Source organism: Lepidochelys kempii, chromosome 8 (assembly GCF_965140285.1).
Source record: "Lepidochelys kempii isolate rLepKem1 chromosome 8, rLepKem1.hap1, whole genome shotgun sequence".
Classification (NCBI taxonomy): Eukaryota; Metazoa; Chordata; order Testudines; family Cheloniidae; genus Lepidochelys; species Lepidochelys kempii.
The window spans coordinates 103083395-103099002 of record NC_136387.1 but is presented as its reverse complement, the minus strand read 5'-3'; positions in this window follow the sequence as shown (position 1 = coordinate 103099002).

The following is a 15608-nucleotide window of genomic DNA, read 5'->3' as shown; positions in this document are numbered from 1 at the left end:
ATGTTCTTGAGCCAGCTGTTGCTCCCCCTGCTGGTAGAGCTATGGAGAACAGAGAGAGGTTAAGTGACTTCCCTGTCAGAACCAAACACAGATCCCGACTTCAGTTCCCCGCTTCTAACTGGTGAAATGCAAATGTATCAGGAATGTATAGAGATCTTCATTCCCAGGCTACTACCCTATCCACTAGACTATGCTGCCTTCTTTGGTGGGTTGGTTTTGGATATGATCTGTTTAAAGAGATGAAAGCTTGGCATTTGTAAATAACAATAGGGAGACAGTTTTGGAAACTGACCGATATACATGTGATCAATCTCACAGCTTCCTGTGAAGAGTTGCAGGAGAAAACCTACTTAAATCAGAGAGAAACCCAGTTCCTCAGGTTTGATTTGCCTTAACCCTTAGACCTTTGGCTGGTTGCATTTAGGAGGAGAAGGGGTTTGTGTGTGTCAGTGTTGGCAGCCTCATTCCTAGGGCAGCAAAGCTTCTGCGAAAAGGAAAAGCCAGCCACCATTTGTTACATTTCCCCCCCCCCCTTTTTTTTTTGGTTCATGAATCCAGGAACATTTGTGCAAACAGGCTTTTGTTCAGTTAGTTTTAAGGGGAGAGCGTTTCCCTCTGCAAACGCCCGCCCCCCACCTAAAAAAAAAAACTATATCCCATCGAAAAATTTTTGCTCAGCGTTTTTAAATCAGCTCTCCTGTTCTTAAAGATTTCATCGACCAATCAGGGAGCAGAGGTAATACCATGTGATGCAGCTTCTCCCCAGCCTGCCCTGGCTAGCTTACTGGCCTCAGTTTCCTTTACCAGCAGCTCCTTCTGCTCCAAGGCCCCAGGCTTCCCCAGTCTCTGCAGCCTCCCCCTGCTCATCTCAGTCTGGGGAGCTTTGTGGTCTCTCCCGCTTCCCTGGCAGATCCCTGCTGCTCTTTGCTCCTCTTTAGCCAGCTCAGGTGTGGCAAGCAGGGCTGCTTGGACAGGCCTCCCCTTTGCTCACCTCCCACCCCAGTCCCGTGCCCCTTACTCTCCCAGCTCTGGACTCTCCCCGGGAGAAGGACCCAGCAGCTGGGCACACATGGAGAAAAGCTTCTCTTGGACTAGCCGGGCACTTTCCCTCGGGGGCGTGATGGATCGTAGGCTTGTGCACACTGCTGCTTATGTCGGCATACTTATGTCACCCAGGGGTGTGAATAAGCCACACCCCAGGGTGACGTAAGTTATATCGGCCTAAGCGCCGGTGTGGACAGAGCTTGTCGGCAGCAGAGCTCCTCCCGCCGTCAGAGCCACCGCCTCTGGCGGGGGTGGTTTTATTATGCTGACGGGAGAGCTCTCTCCCGCCGGCATAGAGCGTCTTCACCGGCCGTGCCGCATCTGGATGCACCAAGCGAACCGGCGTGAGAACGAAGGGGCCAGCTGGCAAGGCAAAGTTCACATCAACTCTTCTAGGCAAAGATCCTCGTGGGTACAAATCCTTCGTTCTCGTGCCATTTCGGTTCATGCTTTCCCTCCTGGTGCTTCTGCAGAGGCCCCGGCTCACACGGACAGTACTTTGGCCTGATGCCGGGCGGGGCGAGCAAATCCGGCTCCGTATCAGAGCTGCCCCATGAAGCACTCATCCTGCTCCTTCGTCTTTCTGTCAGCCGCGTGACGTGGGAGAGCAGCTGCTTCTGCACGGATTGAAACCCGCCAGGAATGAATTCACTCTGGATGCTCTGGGCATAGCTGAAGACACATCTTTAACCAAACCCCCGCCCGGCTCCCTGGGCTCCCCGATTTCACCCCTTTGTACCCACGCCTTTCTGATGGAGAACCACATCCACGCCCCCAGCTGGGGGAGTCAGGTGAGCAGCCCCCTTTGAGCTTGGACCTTGACACCTTCCCACACCAGCTGTCGGCATCTGGTGTGTTGTGGCTGTCACACTCTCTGGAGTGGCTCACGACCGTGAGTACCAGTCTCAGGACAGACTGTCAAGAGGTGGGGCAGATCCCATCGGGTTAAGGCAGGGGTGGGCAAACGTTTTGGCCCGAGGGCCACATCGAGGTTCCGAAACTGTATGGAGGACCGGGTAGGGAAGACTGTGCCTCCCCAAACAGCCTGGCCCCCCCCATCCACCCCCTCCCACTTCCCGCCCTGACTGCCCCCCTCAGAACCCCCTGACCCATCCAACCCCCCCTGCTCCTTGTCCCCTGACCGCCCCCTCCCAAGACCCCCACCCCTAACCGCCCCCCCGGGACCCCACCCCCTATCCAGCCCCCCCTGCTCCCTGTCCCCTGACTGCCCCAACCCCTATCCACCCCTCGCCCCCTGACAGTCCCCCCGGGACTCCCACGCCTATCCAACTGCCCCCTGCTCCCTGTCCCCTGACTGCCCCCTGGGACCCCCGCCCCTTATCCAACCCCCCCCCCAGTTCCCCACTCCCTTACCATGCTGCTCAGAGCACCAGGACTGGCAGCCATGCCGCCCGGCGGGAGCCAGCCACACCGCTGTGTTGCCCGGCAGGAGCTCGCAGCCCCCACCCAGAGTGCTGGTGGCACGTGAGCCGAGGCTGCAGGGGAGGGGGGACAGCAGGGCTGGGGCCGTGGGCAAGCCTCCGCAGCCGGGAGCTCAAGGGCCGGGCAGGACGGTGCTGTGGGCCAGCTGCAGCCCGTGGGCTGTAGTTTGCCCACCTCTGGGTTAAGGGAACGAATCCCACTCGCAAGTGCACGGAGCAATGTGCGATCTCACGAGGGGAACTGTCCTCGCCACACCCCCAGCCCTGCTGAAGCACCAGCTTCAGCAAATAATCTAGTCCTTTGGGCAGGTAGCCTCGCCCAATCCTCTGGAGCATTGCCTCTCAGTGACGCTGGCCACCAGGACCTGGAGCATGGGCCGAAATTCTCCACTGCCTTGGACACGACCCTACAAGCCTTTCACCTGGATGCCCAAGGAAGTCAGCAGGTTTCCAGCTGGAAGAGCTGCCCGCTCCAGTCCTGTGGACCCAGGGTGCCGGTTCCTCGGCTGCTCCAACTCCATCAACATCAGCGATTTGGGCCTAATGAGGATCTGGCCCGTAGGCTTTAGCCGACCAGATCTGAAAAACGAAACATAGCCAGGCCCTTCCCTGGCCTCCTGTAGGCTGGTCCATATGTCAGATGTGGGCTCCGTCCCTGCAGCTGACAGCCAGAGCAGAGAGAAGAGATGTGTCCTGAAAGTCTCCTCCTCTAAAGCAGAGGATGGCTGCCTTTGTAGCAACGGGAAGAAGGAGCCCTCCAAACCAAGCTTCATCTGTCTCCAGGGAGGCCAAAAGGCAGAGGATTGAAACTCTCTTGTAGAGAAGGATTAGCAGCTGGCAATCCCTGCGCTCCTGTGGTCCTCCACCAGATTGCTGCCTGCCTGCCTCCCTGGGGCGGGTGATTAGTTCCCTGAGAATTGCATTCCCGATCCCTCTGACCCCGATCCCTCTGACGTGGAGCTAAGAAAACAGCCCTTCCTCATCTACAGAGAAAAGCCCCTCGCCCTGTCTCATGTGGATAGCCCCTGATGCCCCAGACTTTGTACTGAGGTTTCATAAGCGAACTTGGTGGTGGGGAAAGGTCCCAGACTGCAGACAGCCATGGGGACTGAAACCCACCATTGAGCTCTGAGAGCCCCGCCCAGGGGGAGGACACTGGACCAGAACACTGAGGACCTGGGGGCATGGTCCAGGGGGGTAGGATGCTGGACTATAATGCTGGGGACCTGGGGGCATGGCCCAGGGGGATATGGCACTGGATCGGAATGCTGGCAATCTGGGGACATGCCCAAGGGGGTAGGGCACTAGACCAGGACCCTGGGGACTGGAGTTCGAGTCCTGGCTCTGTCACCAAACTGCTGGGTGACCTTGAGCAAGTCACTTCCCCTCTCTGTATCTCAGTCTTCCCATCTGTGAAGGGGGGATAACGATACTGATCCGCTCTGAAATCTACGGATGCAGAGAGCTGCTATCACTGTTACTCTCAGGACACTTGCTGTTTGTTGCAGCTTGAGGACAAGCTTCCTCAACGCTCTCCAGCCAGTGTGCCTCAACCTTGCTGTGGAGGGACTCCCTGGGGCAGGGGAGGGGACTTGTTCTGTCTCCTGGGTCTCTTCTGACAGGGGTGGCCAGAACCTCTTGTGCGAAGGCTTTGATAAGGTAGGTGAATGTCCATCCACTGAGAGCGGAGCTATGGTCAGCAGCTCATTACGCAGACCCTCGGGTGCTAATGATGTTTCGGATTGGGCTGTCTGAGCAGCCTAAGGGAGTTAGGCACTCCGATCCCCATTGAGTGACCTGTGCAATGCCTGAGGTCAGATTAGATGAGTATAAAGGTCCCTCTGGCTTTGAAATCAAGGGGCTTTGGGCACTCCCTGAAGCTCTCACCGCCTGGGGTTTGGATACTCCAGCACTAAGGGCCACAGAAACCCTATGCTGGCTCAGTGGCAGAAGGCTCCCTAGCCTCCTGGGAGCCACCCAGCCCACCCCAGGTGCCAGCCCATTTCCTCCTTCAGCTGCTGGGTCGGGTCTTTCCCTCCCCTTGGGGACACGCCATGTCTCCCTCAGCCCCGTGTTGCAGTGATCTCGCCTCGCTGCCCAGCCTGGGGAGATCTTCGCCTTCTCTTATCCCGGAGCCATTTGTTCCCTAGGAAGCCTGGTTAGCATCTGCCTGCAGCAGGGCTCGGTGACCCCGAGAAGGGCATCTCGCTTTGTCTCTTCCCTGGTGCTGCAGGGCACCAGCCAGCTCCTCATCTCCTCCTGCCTTTTGTGGCCAGCTCTTTGACAGGGGAAGGCTGCAGCGTTCTGAAGACAATAACCGAGAGGAGCCAGCCAGAGTTGGGGCCAGCCCCTTGCTCCCCAGCCAGCAGCTCCAAATGGCTGGTTAGATGCCGTAGGCACAGGATGGAGGCTCAGGAAACAACCGTACAGCCCGAAGAAAGGGGAGTTCTTATGAATTCCAGTAGTTCCAGATCTAGCTAGAGTTGTAGGCGAGAGATCTTTACCAAGCGTGCTGAGAGGCCAGTGTTACGGGCCGTGGCTCTAGGGTTAGTCAGCAAGCAGCCTAAGCCTGGCCCTGGCTTGGATTCCCGATCCACCTGGTGTCTCATCGAACTCGGTCCCTCCCGAAACCTGTCTCTCTCCAGTTCCACTCCCCATACCACAGGATCTGGAATAGGTTTGGGGCCACATGTGGTTCTTCATGACCCTGATGGAAATCTGAAGTAACTCCTCCACCGGTGAACGGGGCAACTTATGGGGCTACCTCTTCCCCTCTGGATATGGGCAACAAAAGCCAGCTCCCGCCTTGTGAATGCACGGGGCTGGTGGGCACTGCCCAATTTCCATGTCCCTGGAGCCATAGCTGAGCCGTGGAACTTGGTTGGATCCCACTGAGCAAAGGGGAAGGATTTGGGGAGGCTCAGTCCCCTGTGACCAGCTCTGTGGGGACCGCCTGCTCAGCAGCCTGCAAAAGTGGGGGGCGAGACGGGGCTGGGAGCTTTTCCCTTCCTGGGATCCTCAGGTTGAGCTCTTGGGAACCTGGATCCTGTGGTCCAGCTCCTGCTGGGCTCAATGGCAAAATAGAGCAGGATTTCACAGATTCAAGCATTTCAAAGCCAGAAGGGAGGATTATGGGTAACCCAGGCCAGTGATTTCCTCACCCAGCCCATAACTTGTGTGCGAGTGACAGCATCTGTCTTGGACAGATGTCCGGTGCTGGTTCAAAGACTCCAAATGATGCAGCAGCCACCAGTCCCTAGGAAAATTGCTCCAACAGAAGAGGATCGTTAAAGCAAATTGGCTCTTTATTCCCCAGTGGGGAAATCCCCTTTTTAACTCCTTGCGAAAGCAGGGCAGTCATCCGTACATTGCTATTCCGTCGCCTGCACTCCTAGAGCCAGCACCAGGGAAAAGCTGCAGGTGGGTTAACATATTAGAGGAACAAACTGCTAACGATCAGTGGGAATCAGTGTAATTGGGACAATCTCTGTTCAGTACCAGAGCGTGGGGGTCTGCAAGTGCCCATTTCTAATGGGCCTCATTAAGCCACATCAAACTCATATTGCAGGTAAAGGACACGTCCATTTTTCATAACTGCTTTTAAAGGGGGAAGAGGGTGCTCTGGCCCCTGCAATTAGCGAGGCGGTCATGACAAGGGAGAGTGAATGGGAGATCTAATTTTCATGCTAACGAGGGATAACAAGCACCAGGAGCTGCCTTCCTGCTAGGAACCCAGAAGGATCTGTCTTATCTCTTTCAAGATGAAAGTGATGCTGCCACATGTAGATCAAAGGAAACCAAGGAGATGATCCCAAGGCCTGGGAAGTGTTTTGCACAAGGGATGGGAAAACGGCGAACAGGCTCCAGTCAGAAGAGCAGATCATTTCTGGAAGAGGCGACCATAAGCACGTGGCTTTTTTCTTGGTGTCTGGTAGCTGGCGTGTAAACAAATCCTGGGTAACTGCGTTAACCTGTGTTCAGAAAAAGCTTTCCTCCCACGGCACTTCTTGCAATAAGATTAGAATCCAGCAGACCAGAGAGCCATGAAATCTTGCAGCTAGCCCCTGAGCACACCTCCTTCACTGGGGTGCATTCATCACTGTTATATTGCATTCGAGTAAGGGACGTGATCGTTCCCCCCTATTCAGCACTGGTGAGGCCACGTCTGGAGTACTGCGTCCAGTTTTGGACCCCACACTACAGAAAGGATGTGGACAAATTGGAGAGAGTCCAGCAGAGGGCAATGAAAATGATCAGGGGGCTGGGGCACATGACTTACGAGGAGAGGCTGAGGGAACGGGGCTTGATTAGTCTGCAGAAGAGAAGAATGAGGGGGGATTTGATAGCAACCTTCAACTACCTGAAGGGGGGCTCCAAAGAGGATGGAGCTCGGCGGCTCTCAGTGGTGGCAGATGACCGAACAAGGAGCAATGGTCTCAAGTTGCAGTGGGAGAGGTCTAAGTTGGTGTCACAGGGTGCACACAGGTTCCCTGCCTTGCGTCCCTGTGCTCTTGTGCTTAGGCTGGTCAAAGAAGGGGTCCCAATGCCCCTTTCAGTTGTTTCACCCGTGTCTTTTTATTTACAGTGCTGAGTGCAGCCCCAATTCCCCCAACACGGATCCCCACACTGACCCTTCCCTGGGTCTTCTGGCCCCTGAGTCTTTCTGCAGTCGGTAAAGACAGAGCTGCAGTCCCCCTGTCTTCTCCTCTAGTTAGCCTCTGCCCTGTGAGCCTTTTCCCTGGGCTTATATCTCCTCCCAGTGACCAGCCCAGCTGGTTCCACTTGACTCAGCTGATTCCCCAAACCCTGCCCTGGCGACACTAGAAGGTCAGCGTTCAAAACCTTGGCATGCACTGGTAGTGAGGGCTACAAGGTGCTTTGAAAACCTCCCAGGGTGTCTACCTGCATTGTTAGGTGCTGTGGTGGGGCAGTGCCCCACCCCCAGGCAAGATTAGGCTACAACAGGCCAGAGTGGCTGTGCAGAATGAGCAGCCAATCAGAGAGGGCCTGTGGGGGAGCCAATCAGTGCCGAGCAGAGGGCAGCCAATCAGGGCCAGGCTAGGCCCTATATAAAGGCTGTCCAGGAGGGAAGCAGGCAGTCTCTCCCAGACCTTCAGAGGGGAAGGTCTCTCTTCTGAGCTAAGGAGACGGCCCCGGCCGACTGTGGGCCCTGACCAGAAGGGCTTAGAGGATGCAAGGGGTCAGAGAAGAAGTGACCCAGGGAGGATGGAGAGGCCACCACTAGAGGGTCCCTGGGTTGGGACCCAGAGCAGTGGGCAGGCCTGGGTCCCCCCTTGTACTTCACCTGGCTGAGGAGGAGCGTGGCCTGATACAGGCTGTGGCTGGCCCCTGTGACAAAGGGGCTAGACTCTGAGGCTGCAGTTGGTCGCTAGAGCTGGTGTAGATTGAAGACTGCTGATAAATCCAAACCTCCGGAAGGGGGTGAGACCGGAGCAGCAGTGTCCTGAAGAGGATGCTGCTGAGTGGGGAGCAACACGGCTCCCCAGAGCAGCAGGGCAGATGAAGGGCAAGACACCACGCACAAAAGGTGCTCCATGACTGGACAGAGCTAATTCCTGGAGCAACCAGCGGGAGGCATCAGTGATGATGAGTCTTGACCCTGTCACAGGTGCCTAAATACCTTTTAAAAGCTGGCTCTTACCTGCTCTGAGCCTCATTTCCCCACCTGTGCAATGGGGATAATAGCACTGCCCTACCTTAGCAGGGTCTTGTGAGGCCTAATGCATTAGAGATTGCGAGGCTTGGATGGTGGAGCGGTGGTTTTCAGGCTGGGGTCCCCAGATTATGTCTAAGGGGTCCAAGAAAGGCTGTTACCATAGAACACTGGCTTTCAACCTAGGGTCTGTGGCCTGCAGGGGGTCCCCAGACGGTGCCTAAGATTTCCAAAGGGGTCCGCACCTCCATTCGAAATGTTTTAGGGGTTGGCAAATGAAAAAAGGTTGAAAACCCCTGGTCTAGAGTAATGGGGGGGCTATAGAAGTACCGCAGTCAGACAGTATTTCACTTGTAAGCCGAGAGACCTATATGTAAAGGGAATAATATCTATGTGCACATAAACCTTGGATTTAAAGTATTAATGTTCAATAGGCAACCTGCATTACCATTCCTCTGCCAGCCCTCGATGTGCATGATGTGGTGGCTGGGGCTAGGCAGAGTTTCCGAGCAAAGACAGTTGCACTTGGAATTTTAGTTTCCCCTCGCCAGCCTTGATCTGACAGGGCCGCGGCCTGCTCATCGGCAAGTGCATTGCAAGGCCTGTCGTTACCTATGCCCTTTTTCTCAGAAGGGGGAAGGCTGCGAGGAGTTCAGCAGGTCTGGGATTTTGGCGGGCGTGTGATCTGCATTTGCCGGCATTTTATCTGTTTTTTTTTCATGTAAAAGGCCCCCGTGTTTGACAGCTAGCGTGCTACGGAGCTGGGTGCATTCGAAATGTGTCTGGGGCAGGGGTAGCCAACCTGAGCCGGAGGAGGAGCCAGAATTTACCAATGCACATTGCCAAAGAGCCCCAGTAATAAGTCAGCAGCCCTCCAGCAACTCCCCTCCCCCACTCCCAGCAGAGAGCAACAATACCCAAAGTCCAAAGGTGCAAACAATTCGATGTTTATTGGGGTGAACTTCCAGCAAGCATGATTCCAGTTTCCTTCCTTAGTATCCTCCTTTCCAGCTCTGACACCACAGAGCCTTACACCTGCGTCCTTGTTCCCATTCCTGCCCTTAACCAAACATGATTCCAATTTCCTTACCCCCATTCCCTGTTCCCATCTCCCCCTCCCGCACCCACTCACTCACTTCCTCATTGACTACAGCTTATATAGTAAAACTTGAGTTCTGCTTAGCTATACCTTAACCAATCATTTTCCTGAAATTTAACTAACCAATCCTAACATATTGTAACATGATTATGTAACCAATTATATCCCACCACCTTAATTAGTTTACACCCAGCAAAATTAATTATACAGCAGACAGGAACAATCACAGAACCAGACAGAGATTATACAGACAAACAATAGCAAAGTGGGAACTATCATGACAAAACAATACAGAAGTTAGGATTTCACATCCCAACTATTGATAAGTGAGTTCTTGCCAGACAGGATGCTATCAAACTAAGTTTCCTTTTACATTTTCTAGGCACTTCCCTTTCTCTGGAGGTGATAGGAATACAATCCTGTCCTGATAGTGCCTAACAGCTCAATAACACCTTATTTCAATGTGACTAGTTTGGAATGTGAGGATGTGACCGGTCGTTTCCTAGCTTATGGCTGCCTCTGCTGCTTAGCCAAAGGCCTTAGCCTAAGAACAGGGCCTCAGACCGTCACAGTAAGAGAAGGCCCTTACACCAGCAGACAGTGATTTTGATTCTTTCTTTTATACCTCTAGAACTAGCCAAGTGATAAGAATACACCTAAATTCTTAAAGTACAGGCCTTTGCAGACAGGCCTGAATATCTATATCCTAACACTCCACCCCTTCTTTTTCTTTTGGGATCCTCCTGCCCAGGTATCCCTGGAAAAGCATAAGACATATGGCAACACATTTCCTGATAGGGCCAGGCATCAAGGTGGAAGGTGTCGATGCTCCATCTGTCCCACTGCCCCTTGTGTAGTCTAGTGCCCTGCACCTTCTCTCGTCCGGTCATACCACACCTATTCCAATTAGTGTTCCAGACTTCCCATTATAGCGGGCCTGAGAAGGTTGGGTCCGGGTTGTCTAGTACACTGTAGGGTTTGGAGGGCTTACTACATTACTTATAGGTTATCTCCCTATGCAACGTAACACAAGTACAGTTAACAATACAAAATCCACAGCAACACTGAGTCTTGACCACTGCAGTATGGTCCAACATCCGAGACACCCCCAAAACACTGCCTCTCCTCCTTCGACGGGGTCACAATCTGATGTGTCCAGTTGCTGGCAGTTGCAACAAGCTGCCCCTGCAGGTTTTGCTTGCTTTTGTCCATATCATAAGTCCATTGAATGTTCACAGAGAAATGGGATATTGTCCAAACCAGCTTGACCACTTGGTATGGAATCAGGTAGTAAGCCCTGGCTTATTCACAGCAATAAGATTCACAGATCCATTTGTGCACCAAAGTCCAGATAGCGGCATGTAGATGGGTGTAGTTTGGTTATGGGCTGGTGTAATTGTGCCCCCAGTAATATGTACATTCCCAGCAAAACACCTTATACACAGTACACCCAGTTGTCCACCCCTTGCATAGGCCGTTGATCCTACTCCTCTATAGTCATAGGAGAGGGGCACATCTTCTATTGATTTACACTATTTTACACGATCAGCATCTCCCCCTCCCTCCCCGCACCTCCTGATCAGCTGGTTCCTGGCATGCAGGAGGCTCGAGGGGGGAGGAGCGAGGGCACGGCAGGCTCAGAGGAAGGGAGGGAAAGGGGGTTGAGTGGGGGCAAGGCCTGTGGCAGAGCCAGGGGTGGAGCAGTGAGCACCCCCCCAGGCACATTGCAAAGTTGCCTTATCAGGGTCGGTGCCAATACAAGGAGCCGCATGTTAACTTCTGAAGAGCCGCATGGGGCTCCGGAGCCCAGGTTGGCCACCCCTGGTCTAGGGGGGTGTCTACACGGCAATCACCGGCTGTGACTGCTGCTTGAGCTGACATACCTGAGCTAGCAGACAGTGGTGTTGTCGCCAGGTTGGCCCCAGGATATTGAAGTGACAAGGTGGGGGAGGGAAGAGCTTGTCTCGCTCACCAACAGAAGCTGGTCCAATAAAAGCTGTTATCTCACCCCCTCTTGTCTCTCGAATACCTGGGCTAGCTTTACTCAGCCTCGCTCGGGGCCTGGAGCAGGGACGATACAGCTGTGTGAGCATCAGCACGAGCTAGGTCTGTGTGTTCTGGGTGGGGTTACGCTCCGCGGCTTTCATTGCTCTGGGACCCGAGCTAGCCAGATTAACACTAACTTGGGTAGGTCAGCTTAAGCGGCAATCACACCAAGTGATTGCAGTCTAGACATGCCCTATGTCCGTCTGCAGGCACCGTCATCACCAGGCACGGAAAGAGAGCGAGCGAGAGACAGTAATCAACAACATTTTAAGTTAATAAAGCCAAAATAATTTTCAGAAGAGTGGACAGACATTTTCCATTTAGTAAAACTGGAACGGTCAGTTTCACGTTGTTCCTAGTTGATGTCGCTTTCCGGCTTACATTTGCTAGCACAGAACAACCACGGAGCAGCCGTGTGCTGAGCGCTGCCGGGGAAAGTCTAAATGTTTAAAAAGCCACCTCTTTTTTTTATTATTTAGGCTTTTTTTAAAAAAAAAAAATCATGAAAATGTTTCTCTTCCAATGAGGTTTGATGACCCCCCGCCTGCCGACCCACCCCCACCGCTTTTAAAAACCACCAGTTAGTTTCTTTGACCGTGTCTCTTTGACGTCTCTGTCTTTCAAAGGATAATGTGACGGCTCCTCTTGTTGAACTGCGCTGTCATGTCAGCACCGATCCGTAAGTCGTAGCACCACCGTTTGGCGGGAGGATCAGCGTTTATTTCACGTGAGACCATCAGCACAAAGGAAAGCACCTATCTCCCTCGCCGTCTGCTGCCTATTGCTCTGGCAGGTCTGATTCCAGATGGCACGTGCTAAGAGAAAACGGGCCACGCTGATGATTTCCTAGACACAGTGCAATAATAATCTCTCCCGATAGGAAGGAGAATCTTTGGCCGCTGGGAGTCTGGATTCTTCTGTGTTTGACTAACAATTCGTGCCTGCGACCCTGAGGAACACATCTGGTACTAGGCGAACCATGGCCGAGATCCGGACCTGCACCTCTTGGAGGTGACTTTAAGGCACTTTTTCGGCCTCCTGAATCTGGGGCTGCTCTTGAGGTCACCAGCAAAACTTGCCCAGCTCTGGGGGCCTGCTTAGGTTACAGCAGCGTCCCGGGCTGCCCTTTTGGTTGCCAGACTCTCTGGAGTCTCCTGTGTACTCTGGCCCTGCCCTGCCATACCCTTCCTGCCCCCAGCCCTGCCCCGGATGTTTCCCACTCTCTATGCTGGGACGTCCTCAGAAGGCAGCAGGCCATTCCTAGGTGGCGGGTATAATAGGCCAGGGAAGGTTAAACCACCCCAAACCCAGGCCGTGGCCCCGCCCATGCTCCACCCCAAGGTCCCGGCCTCACTGCCCCTCTCCCACAAAGCACCGGATTGCAGGAGCCCGCTACCTGTAGCTTGGCTAATGCTCTCCCCTGGGCTTTTTCCTGCTGCTCCATCCCTCTCCTTGGGCTGTGTCATGGCGGGCGGTTGACCCTGGAGACCTGGTGCATGGGCCTCAGAGGGGTAGGGAGTCCCGGCCCCGTGCAGCAAATCTCCTTCTTGGAATGCCTTCCTGACATAGTCCCTCTGCGGCCGCCAGTGCAGGTCTGCCTCTCTCTGCCCACCTCCCGGCCCACCTCCCGGCTATGCTGAAGAAACTTGAGTCCTTCCTCCACCTGGGACATGCCCAGCCGGCCTGCCAGGGTAGGGCTTCACCGACCCAGAGTTGCTCCTGACCCTGCAGGTGTTTTCACCACGTCACGACTTCCCTGGCCGTCAGTAACACTGGTTTTAAGAGCAGTGGAAGGTCCGAAATCTTTTCCTGCAGCCACATTAGGGCAGCAGCAGCCATGAGCCAAAAAGCAGAGTCCCATCCTCACATTCCGTCGAAACGATATTAAAACCATGTCCTATGGGGCTGTTAAGGAGCCGATCCTGTCCTACCAGTACCCACCACCACCAGATAAAGAAACACTTCTTCAGATGTTTAAAGAGAACTTTCTTGGATAGAATTCTGTCTGGCACCGAATCACTTATCAATGCTTCTGTATTTTGTCTTTATGGTCCCCACTTCTCTATTGTTAATCTGTCTGGTTCTCTGATTGTTTCTGTCTGTGGCATAACAAATTTTTGCAAGTTTTAAAGCAACTAATGCTGTGGGGCATGATTGGGTGAAGAATTATTTCACAATGTGTTAGGATTGGTCCAAGAATTATTTTGTAATACTTTAGTAAAATGATTGGTTAAGGTATAGCTAAGCAGGACTTGAGTTTCACTATATAAACTGGGGTCCAAAAGGAAGTTCTTTGGAACCAACTCCAGGACGCAAACCCCAGATCAGAGCTGCCAGACTTCAACACCCTGCCAACCACACCGTGCAGATGCTGGAGTCTCCGGATGACCTGATCCTGCCTGGTCACCAGGAAAAGTTTGTCTGCCTTATTGGGAATGGTGAGCGTTGTATGCTTAGCTTTCTGTTTTGGTAACTGTTAATGAACAGAGCTTAAGGACATTACTGTGTAAGGCTCTTTTACTGGTAAAAGGTCCTGCAAACCTGCAGAAGGTTACACCCTGAGCTCTAGAAACTAGGTATGGGTGGGTGTTTTACCTACCTCATGTCCCCAAAGAGTAAAACTGAAAACCACAGAGGTGGCCCTGGAGGGAGTGTACATACAACAACTGTCTGGGGAGTGTTTTTTTTGGGAGGAGCGGGGGGTGTCTCAGCACTGGATTCAGGGCCTAGGGCAGTTGGGCTGCCGAGTCCTGCATCCCAAAGGAGGAGACCGGACTCAGGGTTTGCACCCAGAAGTGTGCCTCAGGGGCCCAGAGCTATAAACAGTGACTGGATGCTGCCCAGACCCAACTGGCTTGGAGACACGTGGGCTCTAAAGTTTGGATCTAACTACAAGAGGCTGGCAATCATCCATTAGGGGAACCAGCCTGGTCTGTACCAGCATCTCTTCCAGAAAGACATCCAGTCTTGATCTGAAGACATCAAGAGACAGAGAACCCACCACTCCGCTGGGTTGTTTGTTCCAACGATTGCTCCCCCTCACCGTCAAAGCAGGAAACTTGCTGTCTTGGCAGCAAACTCATGTACGGCCAGTGGGTGATTCATGAACCAAATACAGGCCTAAATTGGAGGGTTTTTTTTTTTTTTTTGGTGTGGATATATACTGTTTCATGAGTTCTCCAAATTCCTGTTGACTTAAACGCAACTTTCGCTGTGTGAGTTGTGCTGAACTGGATTCCCCTTGGCCACGCCTCATCGGTTTGAAGACTGGGCTGGAAACTTCCTACGGCTGGCTGACTTTTACTGTTTGGGGTTTGCTAGGCTAGATGCAACATGAGATTGATTAAACTGCAGGAGCGATGGAAAATGAGCACAAATTCCACAAAGATATTGAGTCCTACGGAGAATCTGTAATGATCGTCTCAAACCGTGGTGCCGGCATTGATGTGACCCCATGCAGGCCCTGTCTCATCATGCAGAGGCAAAGCCTTCGCCTGTTAGCTGGTGCTGCTGTAGTTCCATGTGGAGCCAAGGAATTCAGTGGTGCGTGACTGTTTGCATACAGAGGAAAAAAAATTAATGATACCATTTCAAACCTCAAAGAAGCTTGGATGGGGGTTGAAGTTTTGGGTGAAGTTTGGTTTTTGGGTGAAGTCTGGTTTGGTTTCATCTCTTGTCTGGACCTGTGTGTGTGTGTGAGAGAGAGATGACCCAATCTTGGCTAACACTGGGGATTGGACTGGGGACTTCCAGAATCAAACGCGTGAGCTGCTATGGTTTGAGCTAACGAGCAAGGATGTAACAGACTCAGATTCTCTGGACTACAACACTGATCAGTGAGTTGCATTTGCCCTTTATAAATCATCGTTAGATAGAGGGACAGCTTATTAATAACACTCCCAGTAACCTCACAACCAGGGGTGCTGGAACAATTTGTGTAGTGGCGGTGCTGAGAGCCCCTGAGCCAAACTGTAAACCCTCTCTATGGCGGAAACCACTTCAAGCCAGGGGGTGCGGGAGCACCCCGAGAAGCCATAGATCCAGCACCTGTGCTCACAACTGTGGAATATGACGGATGGACTGCAACGTACGGGGACTTCTGGCCAGGCATCGGGAAGAGAAGGTGCAGAGCCGGGAATACAGTTCAGCGGGGCACATAGACAACACATGGGGCTGTCTGCACGTGCTCCCTGCAACCCATGTGCCACGGGCAGTAGAAGGAGGAGGCCTAGAGCAGGCTTCGTGTGGGGCTATTTCAGATCACATGCATATGCTCCCTCCTGCTTGTCCAAGGGGTGGTTCT